Source organism: Poecile atricapillus, chromosome W (assembly GCF_030490865.1).
Source record: "Poecile atricapillus isolate bPoeAtr1 chromosome W, bPoeAtr1.hap1, whole genome shotgun sequence".
Classification (NCBI taxonomy): Eukaryota; Metazoa; Chordata; class Aves; order Passeriformes; family Paridae; genus Poecile; species Poecile atricapillus.
Genome location: NC_081288.1, coordinates 28,280,789 through 28,301,446, shown reverse-complemented (window position 1 = coordinate 28,301,446; position 20,658 = coordinate 28,280,789). Strand labels below are relative to the sequence as shown.

Genomic DNA, 20,658 nt, shown 5'->3' with positions numbered 1-20,658 from the left:
TTTTTGGACATCAAAAAGCTGGGTGCTTATTACCTAGTAGAAGTTCTGGATGTCCATAGGCTTTTTTGTGACTACATTGATCTCTTTGCCCTTCCTTCTTCTATTAGATATTTAACATTCTCTAGGGCTCTTCTTGGAGTCATAGAGTGAAAGGACAAGTGGTAGCAGACACAATTGCAGCAAAGAAAATTCCAGTTCAATTAGGCAAAAAATTCCGGTGACGACAGTCAAGCGTTGGGTTGAGGGAGAGGAATTGACAGAAAAGCAGTAGAATGCCCTGGTTTTTGGGATGCAAAATTTGGTTCTGGACAAAGCCTTTACATCTGAAGTCGGATCTGCCTTCAAAGTTGGCTCTGCTTTCAGCAGAGGCTCCTTCCAGTGTGAGTTACTCTGCACTGTAATAAATGACTACATAACTAGGAGAATTTGCAGTCCTTACAAAATAAGGTGGATGGAGCAGAATTGCACAGAGGTCTGTAAGCATTGATTGAAATGTGTGGGTTCAGTATTGATGAATTCAGCACTCACAAATAATACTGATAGTTGACTTTCTCCAGGGTGCGAGTATATGATCAGTAAGAAGAAATAGGTAAAATTAAAGCAGAGACAAAGGAAAAACTTGATTCACAACTGCCTGGTTCTGGAGGGACACACTCACTCTTCTTGATTTCCCGAGGCAGAAGCTGATGCTTTTAAGCCACTGTTACAGGCCTTTCTTTGCCGTCATCAGTATCCTGCATCCCTTTTTTTATGGTTATCTTTTTTTGTATTGTTCTCTGTCCTGAGTCAGACCATGGAAGAGGCATAGAACTACTTTTTCCTGTTGTCTTCAGGTTCTTCCTTTTCTAAACAGTGTTGGGATCCAGTTTTTGTCTTATTTCCTCTATATTGTTACATATAGTATGCTTGTTTCCTCCCCATGAGCTTTTTCTCTTCAACTTTGATTCCTGGCGTGTTCTAAATTTTCACTCAACTGTTCTTTGACAGTAATTACATGCTTCTTTGCCCTAACTTGATTTGGCTTGCATTCTTGTTTCTAGTCTCTCATTAAACGTAGTCAGTTAATTTCATTTGGTTTTCATTGAGCCATGCCTGTGTGCTTGCTCTGATGCAACTGCTGAATTTCTTATCTCTGATAATTGCAACGTTTCTTTCAGGTTCTCCACCACGATTTGGATTCTACTCGCAATGTGGCCATGCTTTCATTTGTCTGGTAGCTTTGAACTTGTCTCTCTCCAGCCTGGTTTTCCCCTTTTACTGTGTATAGGGTGTGTGTTTCACTTGGGATTCTGGTTTTCCCAATAGCAAATGCCTTCTTTGCAAGTTCTTAAACCACTTGAGTTATCCTGCAGTGATCCTTTTTGTGTCTCCATTTGTGCAAAGGACATAAGCCCAGCTGTGCTAAAACGTGCTGAGAGGCTCTAATCAAACTTGTTAAATAATAGCAAGGCGTTATCCACATTTTTATATGGGTTTTGCATGTTGTTTGACATCTAGTTCTTTCTCTGCATGGAATCTTCATGACTTTCTGATTGAATATGCTTTGGCTTACCCTTCATCACTTTCTTCCAACTGTTACAATCGTCTCCTCCTTACAAATAAAACATTTTTTTCCTTTTCTTAGCTGTTTCATCTGCCCTTACAGCACCTTATAAAAATATCTCCTTATCTCTTTTGAACTTTGTGTTCTTTTTCTCTACCCTTCACCCCTTTCCCTTAATCAGTTGCTCAGCTCCTCTGTCTTTTCCCTCATAATGCCAGTAGATATAAGCATTTCTCTTTTTTTTTAAAAAAAAAAGTACTAAATGCTTGTGGCCTGTCTTGTCTTTGCAACTACTTCTTGATTCCCTTTTTCTTTTTTCATCTCGAAGTTCTTTGAGTGCATTGTCTGGGGCTCTTGTCCTCCACTGTGGCTTCAGTTGCGCTCTACTGCAATTGTAATCAGTGTTTCTGATGATCTTTTCCCAATTAAGGTTCAGAACGGTGCCCAATTTTCCATTTTTCTGTTGACTACATGGTCACTATCAGCTGTGCTGCTTTTGAAGTATTGTCCCACTTTTGTTTTCTCTCTGTGTCTTCTGATTCTCTCCTTGATTTCCATTGTATTCTTCAGAGGCTGTTGTTCATTACTGCATGCTTTTTCTGTGGGACTTACTGAAGTTTGCTTGTGCTTTTCTTCCCTTTATCCTGGAATACCTTGCTTTGGAGTAGCTTTTGGTAATTCAGTCACTTTCTTCCAGAGTTTGTACAGCTTCCTTTTTTCTCCAGATTCGTGTTCTTCTGGCATAAACTTAAAAATGGTTCTTGAATTCATAGTGAGTTTTCAAATTCTCACTTTAAAACATGGCTTTTAGTGTACATCATCCTTAATCCATTGTCTGTCATTTTGTTCTGATTTTCATGTCACTCGGATTCACAGTCTCATTTGATTTTAAAATTATTTCTTTCTAATCCTTCGTATTTAAGGCTGCAAGAAATACTGCTTACTTTTTTTATATGGTAAGTAATATGTAGTCTTTCAGTCCTTTCCAGTGTTCTGTCTAGGTATGTTTTTAATCTGTTTAGAAGACTGAACTTTCAGAGTCAGGGACCATTGTCTTGTATGTACATTTTGTTTTGTCATCGAATCATAGAATGACTTGAATTGGAAGCAACCTTAAAGATTGAACCCCCTGCTGTGGGTAGGGACACCTCCCACTAGACCAGGCTCCTTAGAGCTGCATCCAGTCTGGCCTTGAACACTTCAAAGAATGGGCTATCAACAACTGCTCCAGATAACTTGTTCCAGTGCCTCACCACCCTCACAGTAAAGAGTTTCTTCCTGATGTCCAAGTTAAACCTATTCTCAGTTTGAAACCATTCGGCCTTGTCCTGTCACTACATGTTCTTGTAAATAGCCTCTCTCTTGTATGTTCTTTTCAGGTACTGGAAGGCCACAAGTCACCCTGAGGCCTTCTCTTTTCCAGACTGAACAATCCCAGTTCTCTCAGTGTTTCCTTGTAAGGAGAGGTGCTCCATCCCTTTAATCATTTTGGTGGCCTCCTTGGAACTTGCTCCAACAGGTCTTTTTGTGCAGAGGACCCCAGAGCTGGATGCAGCACTGCAGGTGCAGGTGCAGGGTCTCACCAGAGCTGGATGCAGAAGGGCAGAATCCCCTCCTTCATCCTGCTGCCCACGCTGCTTTGGATGCAGCCCAGGATACAGTTGGTTTTCTGGGCTGTGAGTGCACATTGCTGGGTCATATCCATCCTCTTGTCCACCTGCACTCCCAAGTCCTTCTCAGTAGGACTGCTCTTGATCCCTTCATCCCCCAGCTTGTGTTGATTCTGGGGATTGCCCTAACTCAGGTGCAGCACCTTGCACTTGGTCTTGTTAAAACCTCCTGAGATTCCCATGTGTCCACTTTTGAGTCTGTTCAGATCCCTGTGTATGGCATCCCATCCTTCAGGTGAGTCAGGAGCAGCACTCAGCTTGGTGTTATCTGCAAACTTGGCTGAGGGTGCACTTGATCCCTTCATCTGTGTCATTAATGAAGATATTAAATAACACAATTGGTCCCAGTACAGACTCCTGAGGGACACCACTGGTCACTGATGCCCATTGGGACTCTGAGCTGTTGATCTCTATCCTCTGAAGCTGACAATCCAACAAATTCCTAATCCATCAAATCCATCACTCTTCAGTTTGGAGAGAAGGGTGTTGTGTGGGACTGTCAAAAGCCTTACATCTCAAAAGCATTACATATGAATTACATCCTCAGCCTTTCCCAGGGAGGAAGGAGTCACTCCATCATAAAAAGCTGCTAGGTTAGTCAGACAGAACTTGCCCTTTGGTGAAACCATGCTGGCTGTCCTGAATCACCTCATTGCCCCCTGTGTGTCTCAGCATAGCTTCTAGGAGGATCTGTTCCATGATCTTTCCAGGCACAGAGGTGAGGCTGACTGACAGGTTGGTAGTTCCCAGGGTTCTCCTTAAAGCCCTTTTAAAAGACATATACAATGTTTCCCTTTTTCCACTCACCTGCCATTTCACCTGACTACCAACTTTCCAAATACCATGGAGCGCAGTTTAGGAATTACATCAGCAGACTCTCTCAGGAATCTGGGATGCATCTTTTCAGATCCGATAGACTTGTGTACATTCAGGTTCCTCAGGTGTTCATGAATCTGATCTTTGCATAAAGTGGGAGGGACACTTGCCTGCCCCAGTCCCCCTTCTGTCATCTGTCCACTTGAGAGGTGTGGGAAGAGAGGTTGCCATTGAAGAGTGAGGCAAAAAAGTTGCTGAGTTACCTCAGCCTTCTCCTCATCCATTGTTAGCTGTTTGCCAGCATTGTTTATGGTGTGGGTACACCTTCTTTGTCCTTCCTATTCTGTCCTTCCTTTTCTGGTTAACCTACCTGTAGAAGCCCTTCCTGTTATTCCTTGTGTTCCTTTTCAGATTCAGTTCCAGCTTTGCCTTGGCCTTCCTCAAACCATCCCTGCCCAACTGAATTTTGTCCCTCTACTCCTCCCACATTACCTCTCCTTGTTTCTACTGCCTGCATCTTTGTTTCTTCCCGTTAGTTTGACCAGGAGTTCTCTACTCAGTCATCCAGTCTCTTGCCTTCCTTGCTCATTTTCTTGCTTCTGGGAATTGCTAGCTCTTGAGCTCTATGGAAGATATCTGTAAAAACTTGCCAGCTCAGTTCTCCTCCTGTGTCCCTGAGGGCAGTCTCCCAGGCTACCCTCTTGACTATCTCCTTTAAGAGTTGGAAGTTTGCTTTCCTGAAGTTCAGGGGCCTGACTTTACTCCTTACCTGACCCATATCCCTCAGGACTGGAAAATCCACTGGTGCATGATGGCTTCAACCCAGGCTGCGCCTCCCATCTGGACATCCACAATTACTATACTGGTGATCATGAAATCCAGTATTGGCTTCCCTCTAGTAGGCTATTGCCTGGCTCAAGAAGCTGACCTCCGTGCATTGCAGGAGTCTCCTGCAGCTTGCCTTGGTACTTTCCCAATAGATGTCAAGGTGGCTGAATTCCCCCAACGGGACTGGAGCGTGTGAGCATGATGCCTCCTGTAGCTGGGGCAAGAAGGCTTTGTCAATGGCTCCCCTTGGTCCAGCAGCTGTAGGAGACCACAGCTGCAAGGTTCCTTTTGTTGCCTCAGTGTCTGATTTTTACCCACAGTCTTTCAACCTGCTCATGGCTGTTCTTCAGAGACAGCTCTTCACACTCAGTGCACCTCTAGATGTAGAGAGCAATCCCTCCACCTCTCCCTCCTTTCTGTCTCTTCTGAACAGCTCATGGCCATTGATAGTCACACTCCAGTCACACAATTTGTTCTAACAAGTTTCAGTAATGGCATCAGGATCATAACTTTCCAGCATCATGGTGACTTCCAGCTCCTAGTTGTTGCCCATGCTGCGTGCTTTGGTGTATAAAGGCACCTTGGTCAGGTTGCTGGCTGTGTCATCTTCCTGGAGAATTCCTTTGAGATATTTCCCTGCTGTATCCCTGTTGGCTTCTGTTACCTCAGGAGTCCCTGGCTCACCTCTGTAAGACTCCCAAGTGTGGCCAGCACATTTCAGAGTCAAGGGCAGAGTGCCCTCACTAGCACCCTGTCCTCTAACCTTTGCTTCTCATCCCACAGCTTGCCAAGGACAAGCCTAATACTGTCCCCCTCCCAAATCAGACTTTAAAGCTCTGTATTGTGTCTCAAGCAAACGCCGTATCCTAACGCGATGCTGGGCTCCTCTGTATAGCATCCATAAGAATAATCCATTTACCACCCCTGTGACAAGCAATGGAAAAGGTTTTCTTCTAGCATTTTTCTTTTCCTGTTGTAGCAAGCTGTTGTGCTGGGTTCTCCTCTGGAAGCAGTGTATCCTCATCCCTTCAGCTCACAGAGAGTTACGTGCAGCACTAAGATGGCCATGGGGTATTCAGAGGTGTGCCTGCCAGAAGCCATCCCCAGGCAGTGGAAAGGTTCTGTTGAGCTCAACTCTCCTGCCCTGCTGCCTGAGGAAAGCCTTCTGGCTCACACAGCTGATTTCCTATGCTTGTTGCATATGCTTTTTCTTTACCTCCTCTGTGCTTTGCAAGTGCATTTTCTCTTTTTCCCTCTGACATGCAGTTCGTTGGTGTTGCTGTCATGGAAAAGCAGATGTGCAAATCAAGTAGCTGCTTCCTACCAGGAACAAGTAGAGAGATGTGTGCACAGGCACACAGGAATGTAGCTCTTGGATTTTGTCTTTGGGTAAGGAAGGACTTTAGCATATGGTGTATAAAGGGTCATGATCCTGGAAGTGAATAATTCATGTATGTAACTCATTCTGTGCAAATTAAATACTCCCATAACTAAAAATTACGTGAGCGGTCTGTGGTACTGACAGGATAAATATGCACCAATTTAAGCTGAATCCATACCATTAAGCGAGTTGAAATATTTTCTTTAGACATCTGGCTCAGCTGCTGTTTATGCACCACTCTAGTTTAGAAATTGGAAACTTAAACCTCTAGTTAAAGGCCATTGATGTAGAGGTAGTGATATAAGTAACACGTCCTGAGTTTCTTCTTCTCCTCACACGAGCTCTCCTGTTTTTCATCACATGAAAGCTTATTATAGATTTTTTCCCCCTGAGCACCTGTTTCTCTCATTGCTTTCCAGAATCAGAAAATAATTTTTTTTTGCTAAATTGTTTCTTATATGAATGAACATCTGTCTTACTGCAGTTTTTTTGACAACTTCCCCATAGTCAATGTAAAGAAAGGATTTTTGTGTATGTGAGGGTGCTCAAAGATCATATTGTACCAGGTGCTCTAGAAGAATTCCTGTGAAGGTGTTATCTTGAAAAGGTTTATCAAACTGTGAAGTGACTCTCCTGAGCTTTGAGCTTTCCTTAAAGTCTATTTTCACCCTGGACTGAAAATGGTGTGTGTTATCTGCTAAGCAGCAATCCAGATGGTTTCCAAAGTGCTAGAAATCTGCCTTTCTTGAAGGCAAAAAGGTGTTCCTTTTACTCTGGTCACTCTTCTATGTTTTTTGATTCTGAGAATGTAATGCAATTATTTGGGCCGCTTCAGATGCAGAGTGACTTAATCCTTCTCCTTACTTTGAGGCTCAAATTAGATACCCCAGCAGATGAACCTAACTGCCAAGGAGTCTCTCATAAACTGTTAATGCATAGTGATGGTGCTAAGTGGCCTTCTTGCAGTTACTTTTTTTGTTCCAATGCTGATAAAATCTTAAACTGAAAAAATGTCATCTTCTTAGTGCTAGATGATCCTGTTGCTTTTAAAATGAATAAAATTTGAATTTCTTTCAAATACTGAAGGTGGCCAGAAAGTTTCCTGTCTTATCTATTTTTTCACCATTTTTCTAAATGAGAGGTTCATTTCCATGGAAGATGAAGTATTGGTAACCTTTGAAACTGGAAGAATTATGCAGTCACTTCAGTAGTTGTCAGCAGTTTTAATGTTCAGAAGAATCGATGATCTTTATTCTCAGTATTAAATATATGAAGCTGTAAATGAAAAGAAGAACAATGCAGAGGACATTCTTTGTGTTAAGTTGAATCCAAGATAGTTCAGCCATTGTTTTCTAAAAAGCTGTTCACCTGGATATGCTATGCTGTTTCTTACAGGACTTTTTTATAAGACGTGTTTTTTCCCAAGGCAGAGGCTCTGGCCTAGCACATTTATTACTTCTGGTTGGGATGGAATTTTCTGTTTGTATTTTTTTTTCTACTTCTACCCCTGCTCTTATCAGAATTGACCTTACTGAAGGTAAATGTAGCTTCTGTTCCTGCTGAGAGTGTTCTGTGAGAGGAAAGCTTGTTTATCCCCCTTTTAAAGATCTCTTTTAAAAGGTCTAAAAGAATGTAATGCTTTTCTCATCAATCTCTGCATCTCTCCCATCTTGAGAAATCTTTTAATCCTTATACATGGTAAGAAGTCCTTGGAAGCTCTTTCCTTTGTTGCTCCTTATTGAAAAGATTGTCTTGGGTTTCAGTCAAGTGAACTTTGGAATAACAAAAGGTAAAGGGTGAAACCTGCCCATAATCTGCAGTGTAGTAGAAGATTCTGTTTTCTCTCACCAGTCTGGAATTTTGTCTGTCCAACTCTTCATGGATTCTCTTTCAAAGTCTGCTCTTTACCCAAAGTGGAGAAATCTACCTGCTTTAAGGCTGTTAACAAGCGTGTTTTGAAGGTCTGATAGACTTTAGTGATAAGAAGTTTAGAACCTAAATTCCCGAAGTCTCTTTCTCTTCAGCTTGATGCTAGACATTTGAATTTTTCATGACTGTTGGGCAGTGGCAGTGTTGTGCCTCATGTTGAGTGTGTCTTTGTTAGTTGCAGTGTTGGAGGTAGGTTTACGTGTTACCCATATTTCACAGAGAACAGCTCCTGGTTTTGCACAGGTAAGTTGTTCTTAAGATTCCTGATAGTTAATCTTTCACTATCTTATTTGGAGGAAATTGCCTTTCTATAGTACTTGGTTTACTCTGATGCTTTCATAGAACCATTTTCTTTTGTTTACCTATACCGTTCTGGACCCTAGCTGTAAATTGGGTAAAGAAAGGTATCTGGAGGGATCACTTGGATTTAAGCTACTTTTATTCTCAAATTTGGGAAAGCAAAGCCTAATAAAAAAGCTCCCACAGCCTGTAAGTAATTGCTTATAAAAGGTTCCTGGCTGCATAGCTAATCAAGTGGCTAAGCCAGGGAACTGGTATGAACTGGGAAAATCGTGGAAGGTTAGCTACCTTTGGCAAAACAGTTTTTAGCCCCGGAAACCTGACTACTGTAGTACCATACAGTATCAGTTGCTTCTGAATGTCTCATTTGGCACAGGTGGGCTCTCTTATCCCTAAGCCAGACCAGGAGGGAGTTGCTGTCATGAGGAGTGATCCTACTTTATCCTCTTTGCAAGCTGCTTGCTTTCCACTATTTCACTTGCGCTAGATCTACCACCTGTGTATTTGCACAGTGGGTTGATTTTTAGCCAGCTAATCCATCAGAAGACTAGCTTGGGGTGGGGATTCTTTATGCCAGATCAGCCATCTGACTCTGCTTACCCTCTGAACCACGCTTGCTGTATCTGGGAGGGAGTGTCCTTTCCACTGGTAATGATAACCATTAGATCAACTTAGCTGTAACATAAAATTGTGCCCAGGTGCTACCAGCACTTGAAAGGGTTTTACATCTATGGTACTACTGTTTTATAGTGTTGGGAGAAGAATGTTAACCTTTTGTTCATCATCTTTCTTCATAGAGAGGAAAAACATGCAGAACCTAGTAATTTTTTTCTCACAACCCCACCCTCACAATGCCCTCCCCTTCCCCCAAAACCAAAGCAAAAACCCCCTCAAGTGAAGTTCTGTAGAGTTCCACAGAAATAATTATCTGCTGCTTCAAAAATAACATGCCTGACAAAACACAGGAACAATTGTATTTCTACACCTAGATCTGTATTAGTAAGGATACATTTTGAGGGTAGGAAGAAGTGACACTGGAGCTTCTTAATTTTTCACTGTGGGGAAAGGGAAATGAATGGTGGATTTAAAATCACTGCCAGTGGTGGTTGGTAAAGGGGTGTATTGAGAACACTGCTTGCTTTTATCTCTGGAAACAGCTTTTAGTATGCTTTAACCCTTCAAATGAGGATTGCTGCAGAACCTTGAGGCACTTCCTACAGTTATCCTTAAAGTGGCTGAATTCCTGGTTTTCAGTGACAAACTGTGCCCAAATACCTAGTTGTCTGAGCTGGAAACGTGCACACTCTAGTGTAATACTTGTTTTCATTCCTCAGGAAATGGCAGCATCTTTAATATTCTTCTGCAGTGTTACAAAAATAAGAAAGCATGAAATTTTGGGTGGAGGAGAAATTCTGAAAGACAGCTGAATGATGAAGTTCAGATTTGGTTTTCTCAGAAAGGCATTGCCATCTGCTGTGCTACTGAAACTCTGTGCTGTCATGACTCCTGGTCTGTAACAGTGTTCCTCCACGGAGAGGAGAGCCTGAGAGGAGCCCCTGTTGTATCCCAGTTCACTGCCTTCCTCTCCTGGGGACCAAGAAGTGTGAATCCCTGCTGCTGCAGCACTTGATAGTTCACAGCAGCTCTGTGCATTGGTGCCACAAGCCTTAAATGCTAAAGAGCTGAGCAGATAAAACCCACATGTACATGTCTAATGAAAATGTTTCAATATCTTAAATTATCAGAAGCCAGTAATTACATTTGTGAAATGAAGTTGGTTTTCTTTGGCTTTGTTGTGAGTAGAAGTGTAATAAATTTGGTGCAGCCTATTGGTGATTATGGACTCAAGGTGATAGGAAGCACATTTTAGCACATTTTAGTTGAGGTCTCAAGCGTAAAGATCCCCTCTGTAATGGGGAACAAAGAAGATGCAGGGAAGTACTTTATGTGCATCTTTACTAGCAGACTCTTTGTCATTAGTTTATCCCAAAGTACAGGCATTATGTCTGTGCTTGCATGTGGTTTTATATTTTACTGTTTGTCTTGCATGTGGAGTGAGGAAAGTGGAAAATAGATTTACTGACAATGGAGTGTTGGGAAAGAATAGGATGTTTACCCACTTATATTAGTTGTAGCCAAGAGCACTGGAAACTTGTATGCAAAAAGCAGCTTGCTCATTCCACAGTTGCCTTTCTGTAAAACATCAGGGATCCTCATAATCTGTGTACAGTTTTAATTTAAAAATACATTTAAGTAACTTAATTTTGAGGAATCTCTTCCAAATGTGAATGGAGCCTTCTCTGTGCAGGAGATTTCTAGACAAAGCTTTTAGAGCTTTTTGTCTGGCTTACCCACAAGCTCGCACAGTCTTTTTTTTTTTTTTTTTTTGTAAGATTTCAATTGCCTGTTACCATAAGGGTGCCAAACTCATACTAAATTTTCAATAGTTGAGTGAATGCAATCCATTTATGTGTCATTTTAGCTTAAATCTTTTTAAGCTGTACTGGTAAAAAGCTTAAGATTCCCCAAAGTTTTGGAGGAGGGTTGTTGTGTTGTTGGCATTTTGTTTTGTTAACTTAAAATGAACCGATTTTTTTAAACTTAGACTAATTCCAGATGCTTGTCACTTCAGCTGTATTCCTTTAGCTTTGTTAGAAGAACACTACTAGAAAATAAGCTTATTCTGCTCCATGCCCCTGCATTTAAAATGGTGTATATTTGATTACAGTTGGGCAAAAATGCAGACTTAAAAAGTATTTTTCCTGATTTTTGGGGAAAAAAAAGATTTCTTCTTTCATCTGTCCTACTCTGTTTGAAAGGTCAGTTTCTGAAGGTAAGAATTCATTACTTTATTTTACATAATATTTAGTGGATTATTAGAACTGTGTCCTATCTTTTGTAAGATCTTTTTAAATAAAAAAATTCTACAATTTTTCCATTTTATTTTTAAAATAAGCATTATATTGAATTCCTTGATCACTGAATAAGCAAGAATAATACTTCAGTTATACTAGTGTTCTACCATTCATAATAAAGGAAAGCTTTCCAAGCATGGCAATGCAAATCAAGTTAATAAAAAGTTATCTACACATAAGGCTTGCTGCAGTAGCCAGATTGGAGTAGGAATTCCGCAGGCAAAACTGGGATATTTTTTGGTGGTGGTATGAAATTCCTTTAAAATCATGAATTCAAAGGATGGTTTGGTTTGGAAGAGACCTTACAGGAGCACCTTCCATTAGACCAGGTTGCTCAAAGCCACATCCAGCCTGGCCTTGAAGGCTTCCAGGGATGTGGAGCATCCACAGCTTCTCTGTACAGCATTCCAATGCTTTACCCTCACAGTAAAGAATTTCCTCCTAATACCTAATTTAAACCTCTCCTCTTAGTTTAAAACCACTCCCCGTTGTTCTGTTGCTATCTGCCCATGTTGAAAGTTGCTCTCCATCATTTTTGTGAGCCCCTTTAGGTACTGGAAGGGTCTATAAGGTCTCCCTGAAGCCCTTCCTACAGCTGAACAACCCCAGCTCTCTCTGTCTTCGTAGCAGAAGTGCTCCCACCCTCTCATCATCTTTGTGGCTTTGTAGAAAGCAGGTTTTAAACTTTCTTCTTTTCAAAAGTAGATTTTCGTCTGTCCATTATAAACCTAGTTATGTAACCTCAATATATTTTTTAATTAGAGAAATATGTTCTGAAAGAGGTTAGATTAATTTCCCTAGATTTAGAAAGATGAGTAAAAATAAAACTGAAGTATGATGAGTATTCATGTAATAATTTTAGAAACTACAGCAAAATTATAACTAGTTTTTTTTTGCCTTAAAGAATGTTACTCTGCAGAGACAAGAGCTGGAGAAAAGAAGATTTTTCTGTGCAACACATTATGCCTGAGGTTATGGAAGGAGCCAGAAAAGTAGTTTGGGTTCCCTGAATCTTAAACCCATCCTTCTTAGCTAATTTATACTACACTGCTCTTACCCTGTTGTGCTCTGGCTAGTTGGTCGGCAGAGGAAATATTTTTCAAACAATTTCATACGCTTAGCTGGACTCTTGTGTATCGGATTGTCTTCATGGACAGAGCATTTTGGCAAAAAGTTATTAATGAGCCTTCATTGTTATGGATTGGATCCCAGCCAGCTGCTTAGTGATTAAAGTTTAATTGCATGATGATTAGTTTTCATTAGTAAGCAATTAGCATTTAACAGCAGTCTTGTATTGCTAAAGCTATGGGTGAACATAAGTGGCTAGAGCCACGTTGAGGGAGAAGGTCTGTAGCTGGAGATGTGGGCACAGAGCTGTTTGGAATATGGGAATAAGAATTCTGAGGTTAGTTGACCTCATCAGCTTGTTCCTACTGCACCATTAAGCCAGGAAGGTGGATGGGAGTGGGAAACGGAGCAAATGTCCATAAGAGCACAACCTGCACATCAGGCACAGAGACTGGCTGTGGATTAGCCCATGAGTTAACAAAAATGATCATTGTCCTGAAAAGGCCCTTTGAAGTTCTGAGCTGCTCTCACAGTAACATTGGTTTTCATAGACTTGTCCCTCTCTTTGCCACAACTACAACTCCTTTTTCAGAATTCTCCTCTGAATTGGTGAAATTCCCGTTTTTGACAGGAGAGCCCATGATTGCTTTGTGCCACTGTGGGGTAAATTAGAATGAGTGCAGGGCAAGGGCTGGGAGACGTGAAATGAATGAGGGCAGAGGGAGGTAGGAGTGTAGCAAAAGGTCAAGGCTTCCTCACTGTTAGAGGTACAGAAGAGTGAAGAGTACCCCATGTAAACCATTTCCGCTTCACTTGAGGAATCTGTTGTGAAGATGAAATATGGTGGTGATTTCATCCAGGCTAAATTAAGATTGTTAGAAGCCATTCTTCTTGTCCCCCCCCCACCCCCCCCCTTCTGCCAGCAGTAGTGCTCTGCGACTGAACCGAGTTAGGTAGCTGATCTAGCCAGAAAATCCCTCCATCACCCCATTTCCATTTTAATCAGGCTAATTTTTTGGCTAGACTAGCTTTCTTGACTTGCAGTCAAGAATGTGTGAATACTGATACAGAGAAATGCTAGGCATAGGAGGAGGCTGCAGGCTGTGCAAGAGCAAACTCGAGTCTTAAAATGGTTTGGAAGTCTGGTCAAGATCATGACTTCAGATGGAAATTTCTTCCAGAATGATATTATTAATTACACAAAGTAGTAAATAAAAACAAACAAACAAACCCAGTTTAAAGTTTGTCTAAGGTGGCTCTCAAATGTATGTATTTATTACTGATGTCAAGTACATCCATCTCATTGCCTAGACATAGGAAAAAATAAGGGTATTTCTTTAATATGATGATCTCATGATGCAGAAGCACTAGGGACTGGATGCTCCCTCTCCCGCCCTGGCCTAACTTGCCAGCTGGAGCAGCCTAAAACAGACATTTTCTTCCAGTTAAAAGTTCTCAAGTAGCTACAGTTTCTTAGAAATTCTGACACTGCTCACTGTGTGACTTAAATGGTGTAGATCTACTTAAGTTGTCTTCAGACTTGCCATAGGAGGAGAAATATCAGTGTAGGGCCTGGTCTGTAATTCCAGCCCAAGGCACAAGACAGTGCTGAGTGGCAAAGCCTTCCCAGGGCTCTGGGTGTTGCAGCTGCACTGTTTGTCACCCAACACCTGAGCTACTGGTGGCAAAAATAGATTGCATATGCCTTCCTGAGGTCTGGCTGCACAAGTGATTGTAGCATAAGTACAGTCAGATCTTACTTCAGTTAGCTGATTGTTGTCTGGGTCATAAGCTTTACTTTTGTTTGAGAAAATATTAAAAGTTGATGTTAAAATATGGTTGTGCAGTCTTCATTTACTAGTGATTCCCCCCACCCCTCTTCCCCATTTCTAGCTTCTTGCATGTTTTCTTTTGATTTATGCTTAGAACTAGGAGACTTGACTCAGCTGTATTTCTTTTTCTCATGGCTACTCATTTCACCGCATGGTTTTGTTGTTACTTTGCCCTAGACTGCTGTTAATTACAGCTTTTCTTGTGCCTCCAACTCCTTTATTCTTACAGAGAACTCACACTTGCTAAGTTTCACAAAGTTATTGATGATTAAAGGCGACTGACCAGCTTCATAAAAGACTTACTGTTAGGGGAGGGGAAGGAGGAGGAGGGTGTCCTAGCATGAATCTCTGAAATGGGGACTTTCACTGAGGGCTACTGCTGCTCAATGGGAAGCTTAAAAGGAAAATAAAAAAAGTGGGTGGGGATGGGAGGGAAAAGCAAGTTCATGTACTTGAGTTCAGGTATGAGAGCTGTGAACTTTGCTGACTTTGTGCCTTTGGTGTCAGAAATTGCCTGCAGGCCTTTGACAAGTCATCTAATTATTCTGTAAAGTAGGCTTTAAGACCACTTATTTTGTGACCATTAAGACAAATTTGTAGGGTGCTTTCAAAGTACACTATGTGTTTAAGTTGTCAGATGTTCTCAATTAAATTGGAAGATTAGGGAGTTGATACAAGGTTTTATGGTTTAGTTGCATAGATGTAATGGCAGGAAGATAAATTTAAAGATTGCCAAGGTATCATTTTGAGTCAGGTCCAAAAAGATAACAAAAATGTTCTGTAATGTGTTCATTTGCTGTTAGCTTTCTCTTTTCTTGTAAAAAGTTAAAATGCTAAAAATACTAGTAGCAATGTACTTGTCCCATATGTAAATTCATTGTTATTTTTAATTGTTAAGATTTTTCTTGGGAATAACTCTCCAAGTTCAATTCAATCACTAAAATTTCAGAGTTGACACGGTTCATAACTGATGCTTTCCAGAAAACCAACATTATTATTTTGTTTAATGTCAACTTTAGGAAATTGTTTAGAAAATTCCAGTACTTATGTTATAGGTACATAAAACTCTTTTACAAGGTTTTTATGAAGTCTTAAGTTCTATACTCAAATTTAATTATTCTCCCTTTGAAGTGTTACAGTTTATCATTGGAAGGCATAAGGATTCTTTAGTGATTATATGATACCGCTCTTCTAAGCAGAAACTTTCAGAGGCAGTTCTTAGGGAGCAGGAGTTATGAATAGTTACCAATAAATTCAGTCTCCCGGACAAATAGCTACAAGGGTAATGCCGAAAGAAGAATTGTCTATTCTGAAGCTGTCTTAACAAAGAAGACTTTCATGTTGACTTACTCTTCTGCTTTTGGGCTAGAGTCTTCAGAAGATGAAGGAATAAGTAAGAAGAGGGTGTGTTTATGTAAAATAGAAAAAAAACGAAAACAAAATTGCCTATATCCTTTGATTTCTACCTCAGGTGAAAAAAAAAATTAATATTTCTCTTTGATGTTGTCCAGTGATTTATTTCTAGTAATCTATGGCTCATCCCAACCCTTTTTTCATAGCATAGATTGATCCAGATTTATAAAACTGAAGGTGTGGCTTGCAAATAATATTATTGCCTTTACCATGATTCAGCAGTGTTCTGAGTCCAGAAGATCTTCATTAGTCCTTTCCCTTCAGCTCTCAGGAGAACCCCATCTAATCCTTAGATGGAGGAAGCTCTTCTGTCAGGAGAACCACATTGTTATGTCTGTCCTTTAAAGAAACTACTGACACTACCTCAGCTGCTGTGTAATATCCAGCTGGAATGCCGTCTAGGCTTGGACTGCTGCTATTTATATTTTCTGCCTCTTCTAAACTGCTGCTAGCTCATACCATGTTTTCCTGTGTCCTGTCTGTGACAGGCCTACAGCCACTACATGTTCTTGTATAAATTCAGTTTGGAATTCATAAACAGTGCCTATTATTGCAATGTGCAGTTTAGCAGCACATTTATTATTATGGTTTGTGGGGTTGTTTTTTCCTGATGATTGTTGAAAAATGAAATAACGTATTCTTCTCTAAACCCATTCACATTTTTGGCCAGCGACTATTACTTTACATAGAGCACTTTCTGTGTATCTGAGGATATTTCACCAATATGTGCTAATTGTCTACTTTTCCTCAACTGTGATTGATGATTTATTGCTGTGGTTCATAAGACTGTAATTTTTTTTTTTATGCTGATATGTTACTTGACAGCTCATCACTAAAGAGAGATCCAATGGCTTGCAAGCATTTTTCTTTCTGCAAGCATTGCACCTTTACTTCTTCTCTTGGATTCATCTTCTTCTGCTTTTCCTCAGTGGTAGCAACAGCTACTAGGGACCTCAGGAATACTGGTGTGCACTTTATTACTCCTTATTGGAGCTCTGCTGCCAACCACTGTTTCTGCAGCTTTCTGGGGTAACTGTTTTCTTTCTTTAATGTTTTTCAGTAGTTTTCTTTGCTACCTTTTTTCTAGAGACAAGTTATTTCTTTTCCAGTAAGGTAAACATTGTAGTTTTTTCACCTATCCTTGCAGCTAAATGTATTTTGACTGTGCAGGAGTGGTTCTTCAGACCTCAGTTTAAGAATTGGTATTCTTAGTGAAGTGCAGTTTGGATGGAATGCTTTCACAAAGGTTTGTTGTTCTAAACGGTCATTTTCACATTCCTACTTCTTTCACATTCATCTGCCCACCTCCTATTTTCTTACGCTTCAAACATAAGGTGCTCGTCATTATTTCAATCTGCCTTTTTCCTGCTGCTTTTTCTTCTTTCAGTTTCAAGAACTTAAGATTTACTTCCAATCAGTACACCCTGGCTAATTTTATAATTTCCTACATTAAGTGCTTCACTTTGAAAACTGCACATTTACCTTTGTTTTTTTTTCATTTGAAGAAACTGCATTTCTTCAAAGCCCTTCTTGTCTGGGATTTGTGCTGAATAATTGGATATGCTTAGCCTGCTGCTGAGATGGACTCTGCCCAACGCTGCTGGCTCAGTCTCCCCATTCCTATTTCATCCCTTTGCATCCACCAACGCTTTGTTCTCTTTTACCGAAGTGTCTCGCACAGTGGGGCTCTGTTTATGATGAAGGATTGCATGGATTATTACAAGTAATGACAAATGGTGTATTTCTGTCCAGTGTTACAAGTCTTTGAGTCATTGACGGGTGGGTTTGTGCTGCACCCATTTTTCTGTCAGGTTGCACAGATATGTAATATCTTGTCAAAATATTTTCCATTTAGAGTTTGCTTTTATCAAACATATTTCCTCATTTTTAAGCCTTTATGAAGATTTTGTTTCTGTTGTATCTACTGCTCCTAATAACGTAGTGATTGTGTCTTTAATGAACCAATCTTTTTTTTTTTGTTTTGAGCATTTTAGCAAATACTCAGCATCATCTCTTCTTTCATTAGACAAAAGCTGGTTCTCTTATGCAGTTTGCCTCTTGAAAACCGTGAATTTATTGCGTTTTGTAGTTTATGTCAGGTTTTTTCTTTTTTTATATCACTCAGACATTGATACTCAAAGCTGTTGCTTTTTTTTCCAAAATCTCTTCAATTATGATGGCAATGTTGCTTTATTTTCAGGTAAATGCATTTTGTTATTTTATACTGTACTTGGCAGGTCTTGCACTAAATAGAAATTCACAATATATTTGGATGTTTCCTGTAATCATTATCCAAGATGGCTGGGAAATAAATCTAGTACTGGTAGAAAAATCCAACTGTAGTAAATGCTCTCTTGCTGATTGTGCTGTTAGCACAACTCTGTGTGTCCTTATCACATAATCACTGCTTGAAAATTTGGATTTCTTTTTCCTCTTTTAAGTCTGCTTTTCTGTCTTTCAGACCTTTTTGTAACTAAATTGCACTTATTGTTGCATGTTTAATTCCCCAAATGAACAGTCAAGATAATAAAAACTATAAATTTTTCTGCTAGACATGCATACTTCGGCAAAGTCAAATCCCTATACTTACAAGTGGTTTTCTGAAATGTTTCTCTCATTCAGGGTGGCTCTTTGCATCAAAGGAAACATGATTTATGAATTTCTTGACTTCTTGGACTTGGTAGTCTATGTATTATTTTAATATTCCTTTTAAAATATAAAATGGCTACGTAGGTATACACTTAGCCTGTTTAACTGAAATTAAATTTGCTTTTGTAGCACCATTTAAAATTACTGGTTTTGTTAATTTTGCTGAATCTGTTTTAGTTTGCCCTGGTTGACTCTTGAAGGACCTAATCTCTATTCTGGTTCAGTTACACTGGGTCTTTTTTTCGTTTGGGTTTTTTCTCCTTCCATTGTGTGGAAGAGGCGGGAAGGGTTCATCCCCCTCCAAGTCTTACTTGGCTCTTCAGCAGTCTCATGTATTCATGCACATGTAAGCCTTTGATCACTCCACCAAGTGAACGAAACAGGCTTGTAGGGAGTAGTGAACATGAATATATCACTTAGGTTGAATTTCTCTCTTCTATAAAATGTTACAGTTTAGCTCAACCTTTCTGTTTGGGAGGTAAAACTGAAGAGTCTTAAAAACTTGTAACCATACAGTATTTATTTGGTGCCTGTGTTCTTGTTGATAATCATGGGGGGGTTTTTTTTTGTTCATTGTGGAATTTCACAATCACATCTCTTGGTCTTCACAAGAACTGCCTTTCCAGACAGGTGCGAAAGTACCTTTTTGTTGTGGTGTCCTTTCTTCAGCAATGGCCGTATATTTACCACTTGACTGCACGTCTTCAGAGATATGTAGTAAATGAGGCATGTGCAGAATGATAGTTGCATATTTTCTCCCTCCCTTCAGCAACCACAGCTTTTGAGTTATAGCTTTGGTATCCCTGTGTTTACCAGGCAGAGGCATACCTATCCTTGATGAACTTGTCTAATCTGTTTTTGAACTTGCTTATCTTTTTGCCAGTGCAGCATTCTTTGACAATGATTTTTAGTTACTTGAGTGAAGGAAAAAAAAAAGCAGGTTTAAGTTGCATTTAAACCTGCTCTTCCTTCTTGGAAATGGCTAAGAGTCATTCCCTTATGTGCATCATATTGGATTTTGTAGGTTTCAATCACCCTTCAGTTCCCTCTTTTCCAAAATACTTAGACTTCTCTTATATACAAGTTCTTTACATTCCTAGTTACATCTGTGGTCTGTCCATTTTTGTTTCTAATCAGTCCTCCTGTCTTAAGAGGATCATCAGAACCACACACGATATTACGATGTCAGGCTACTACAGGAGTAACAGACAGACATAATGAACATTTGAGTTTCATTATGGATTTCTTTTCTTGATAACTGCTTATGTTTTGGCTGTCCTTTTTTGTGCTTGCAGGGACTGCATGATGTTTCTGTCTAGGATGACTACTAATACCTTCCTATGAGTAGTAAAAGCTAATTTACAATCTGTCATCATGTATATGCATAGGTGAAAATATTTTTACCACATACATCACTTTGCACTTAACAGTAGTAATTTTCATCTCCATTTTATCATAGTTATCCACGGTTGTGAGATGGTTTTGCAGCTTTTTACTATCAGTTTGAGGTCTGGCTGCCCTGGATAATTTTACAAACTTCACAATATTTTGCATCTTATTGTTCACCCCCCTTTTTGCGAGTCTCTGTAAGTGCAGTTGAATAGCTTAAGTGTATATAGGACTTTAAAATTATTTCTGGCAAACCATTCTTTGTTAAAACTAAATATTTATTTCTGGTTTTGTTGCTTTCTATTTTTCCTTCTAGTTGAGGGTAATAAAATGCTCTGCTCTTAATTTCAAGTGCTTCTGTTCTAGTGTAATCAATTTCATATGTATTGAATAGGATTTTCCATTTTTAAGACATTTTCCAGCTCTTGGATTTCTTGTGGTTTTTTTTTTCTATGCCATCCATTTTGAGCTGCAGCTTCCCTTTGTGCTTCAGCAGCCTGTGCAGCACTGCAGATCTAACTTTTCATTATGTTTCCCAATGCAGCTTTATTAGTATGGCATCCTTCAGATTTGCTGAAATCTTGGAATCTAAATTTGTCCTTAGTTTCTTAACTTGAAGACAACTGTCCAGTTTTACCTCTGGAATGTTATCCTTTATTATTTATTTGATTTGCTTGCTACAGGCGTATATCGTCATTGGCAAGAGATGGCTTTTTATAATGCAAGTTTTAAAGATTATTATCTTTTTAATTGTGGAGTTTGTTTTACTGATATACTGTGCCTGGTTTTTTTGATAATTTAAAATTGTTTGTCAGGAAATATAAACTAATAGTTGTGTGTCCTTCAGTACTGGTGGTTATCTCTAGCCCCAGCCACATAAACAATTTTTTTCATTAAGCAGTATCTGCACATCAGAGTGGAAGTA

The 20,658-nt window shown here is 39.8% G+C and overlaps 1 protein-coding gene across 4 annotated transcripts in view; it reads left to right on the top strand.

Moving 5' to 3' along the window:
• LOC131591598 (transcription factor 20-like) overlaps positions 1–20,658 on the top strand; it is a 130,442-nt gene that overhangs the window by 88,579 nt on the left and 21,205 nt on the right. The window lies entirely within an intron of this gene.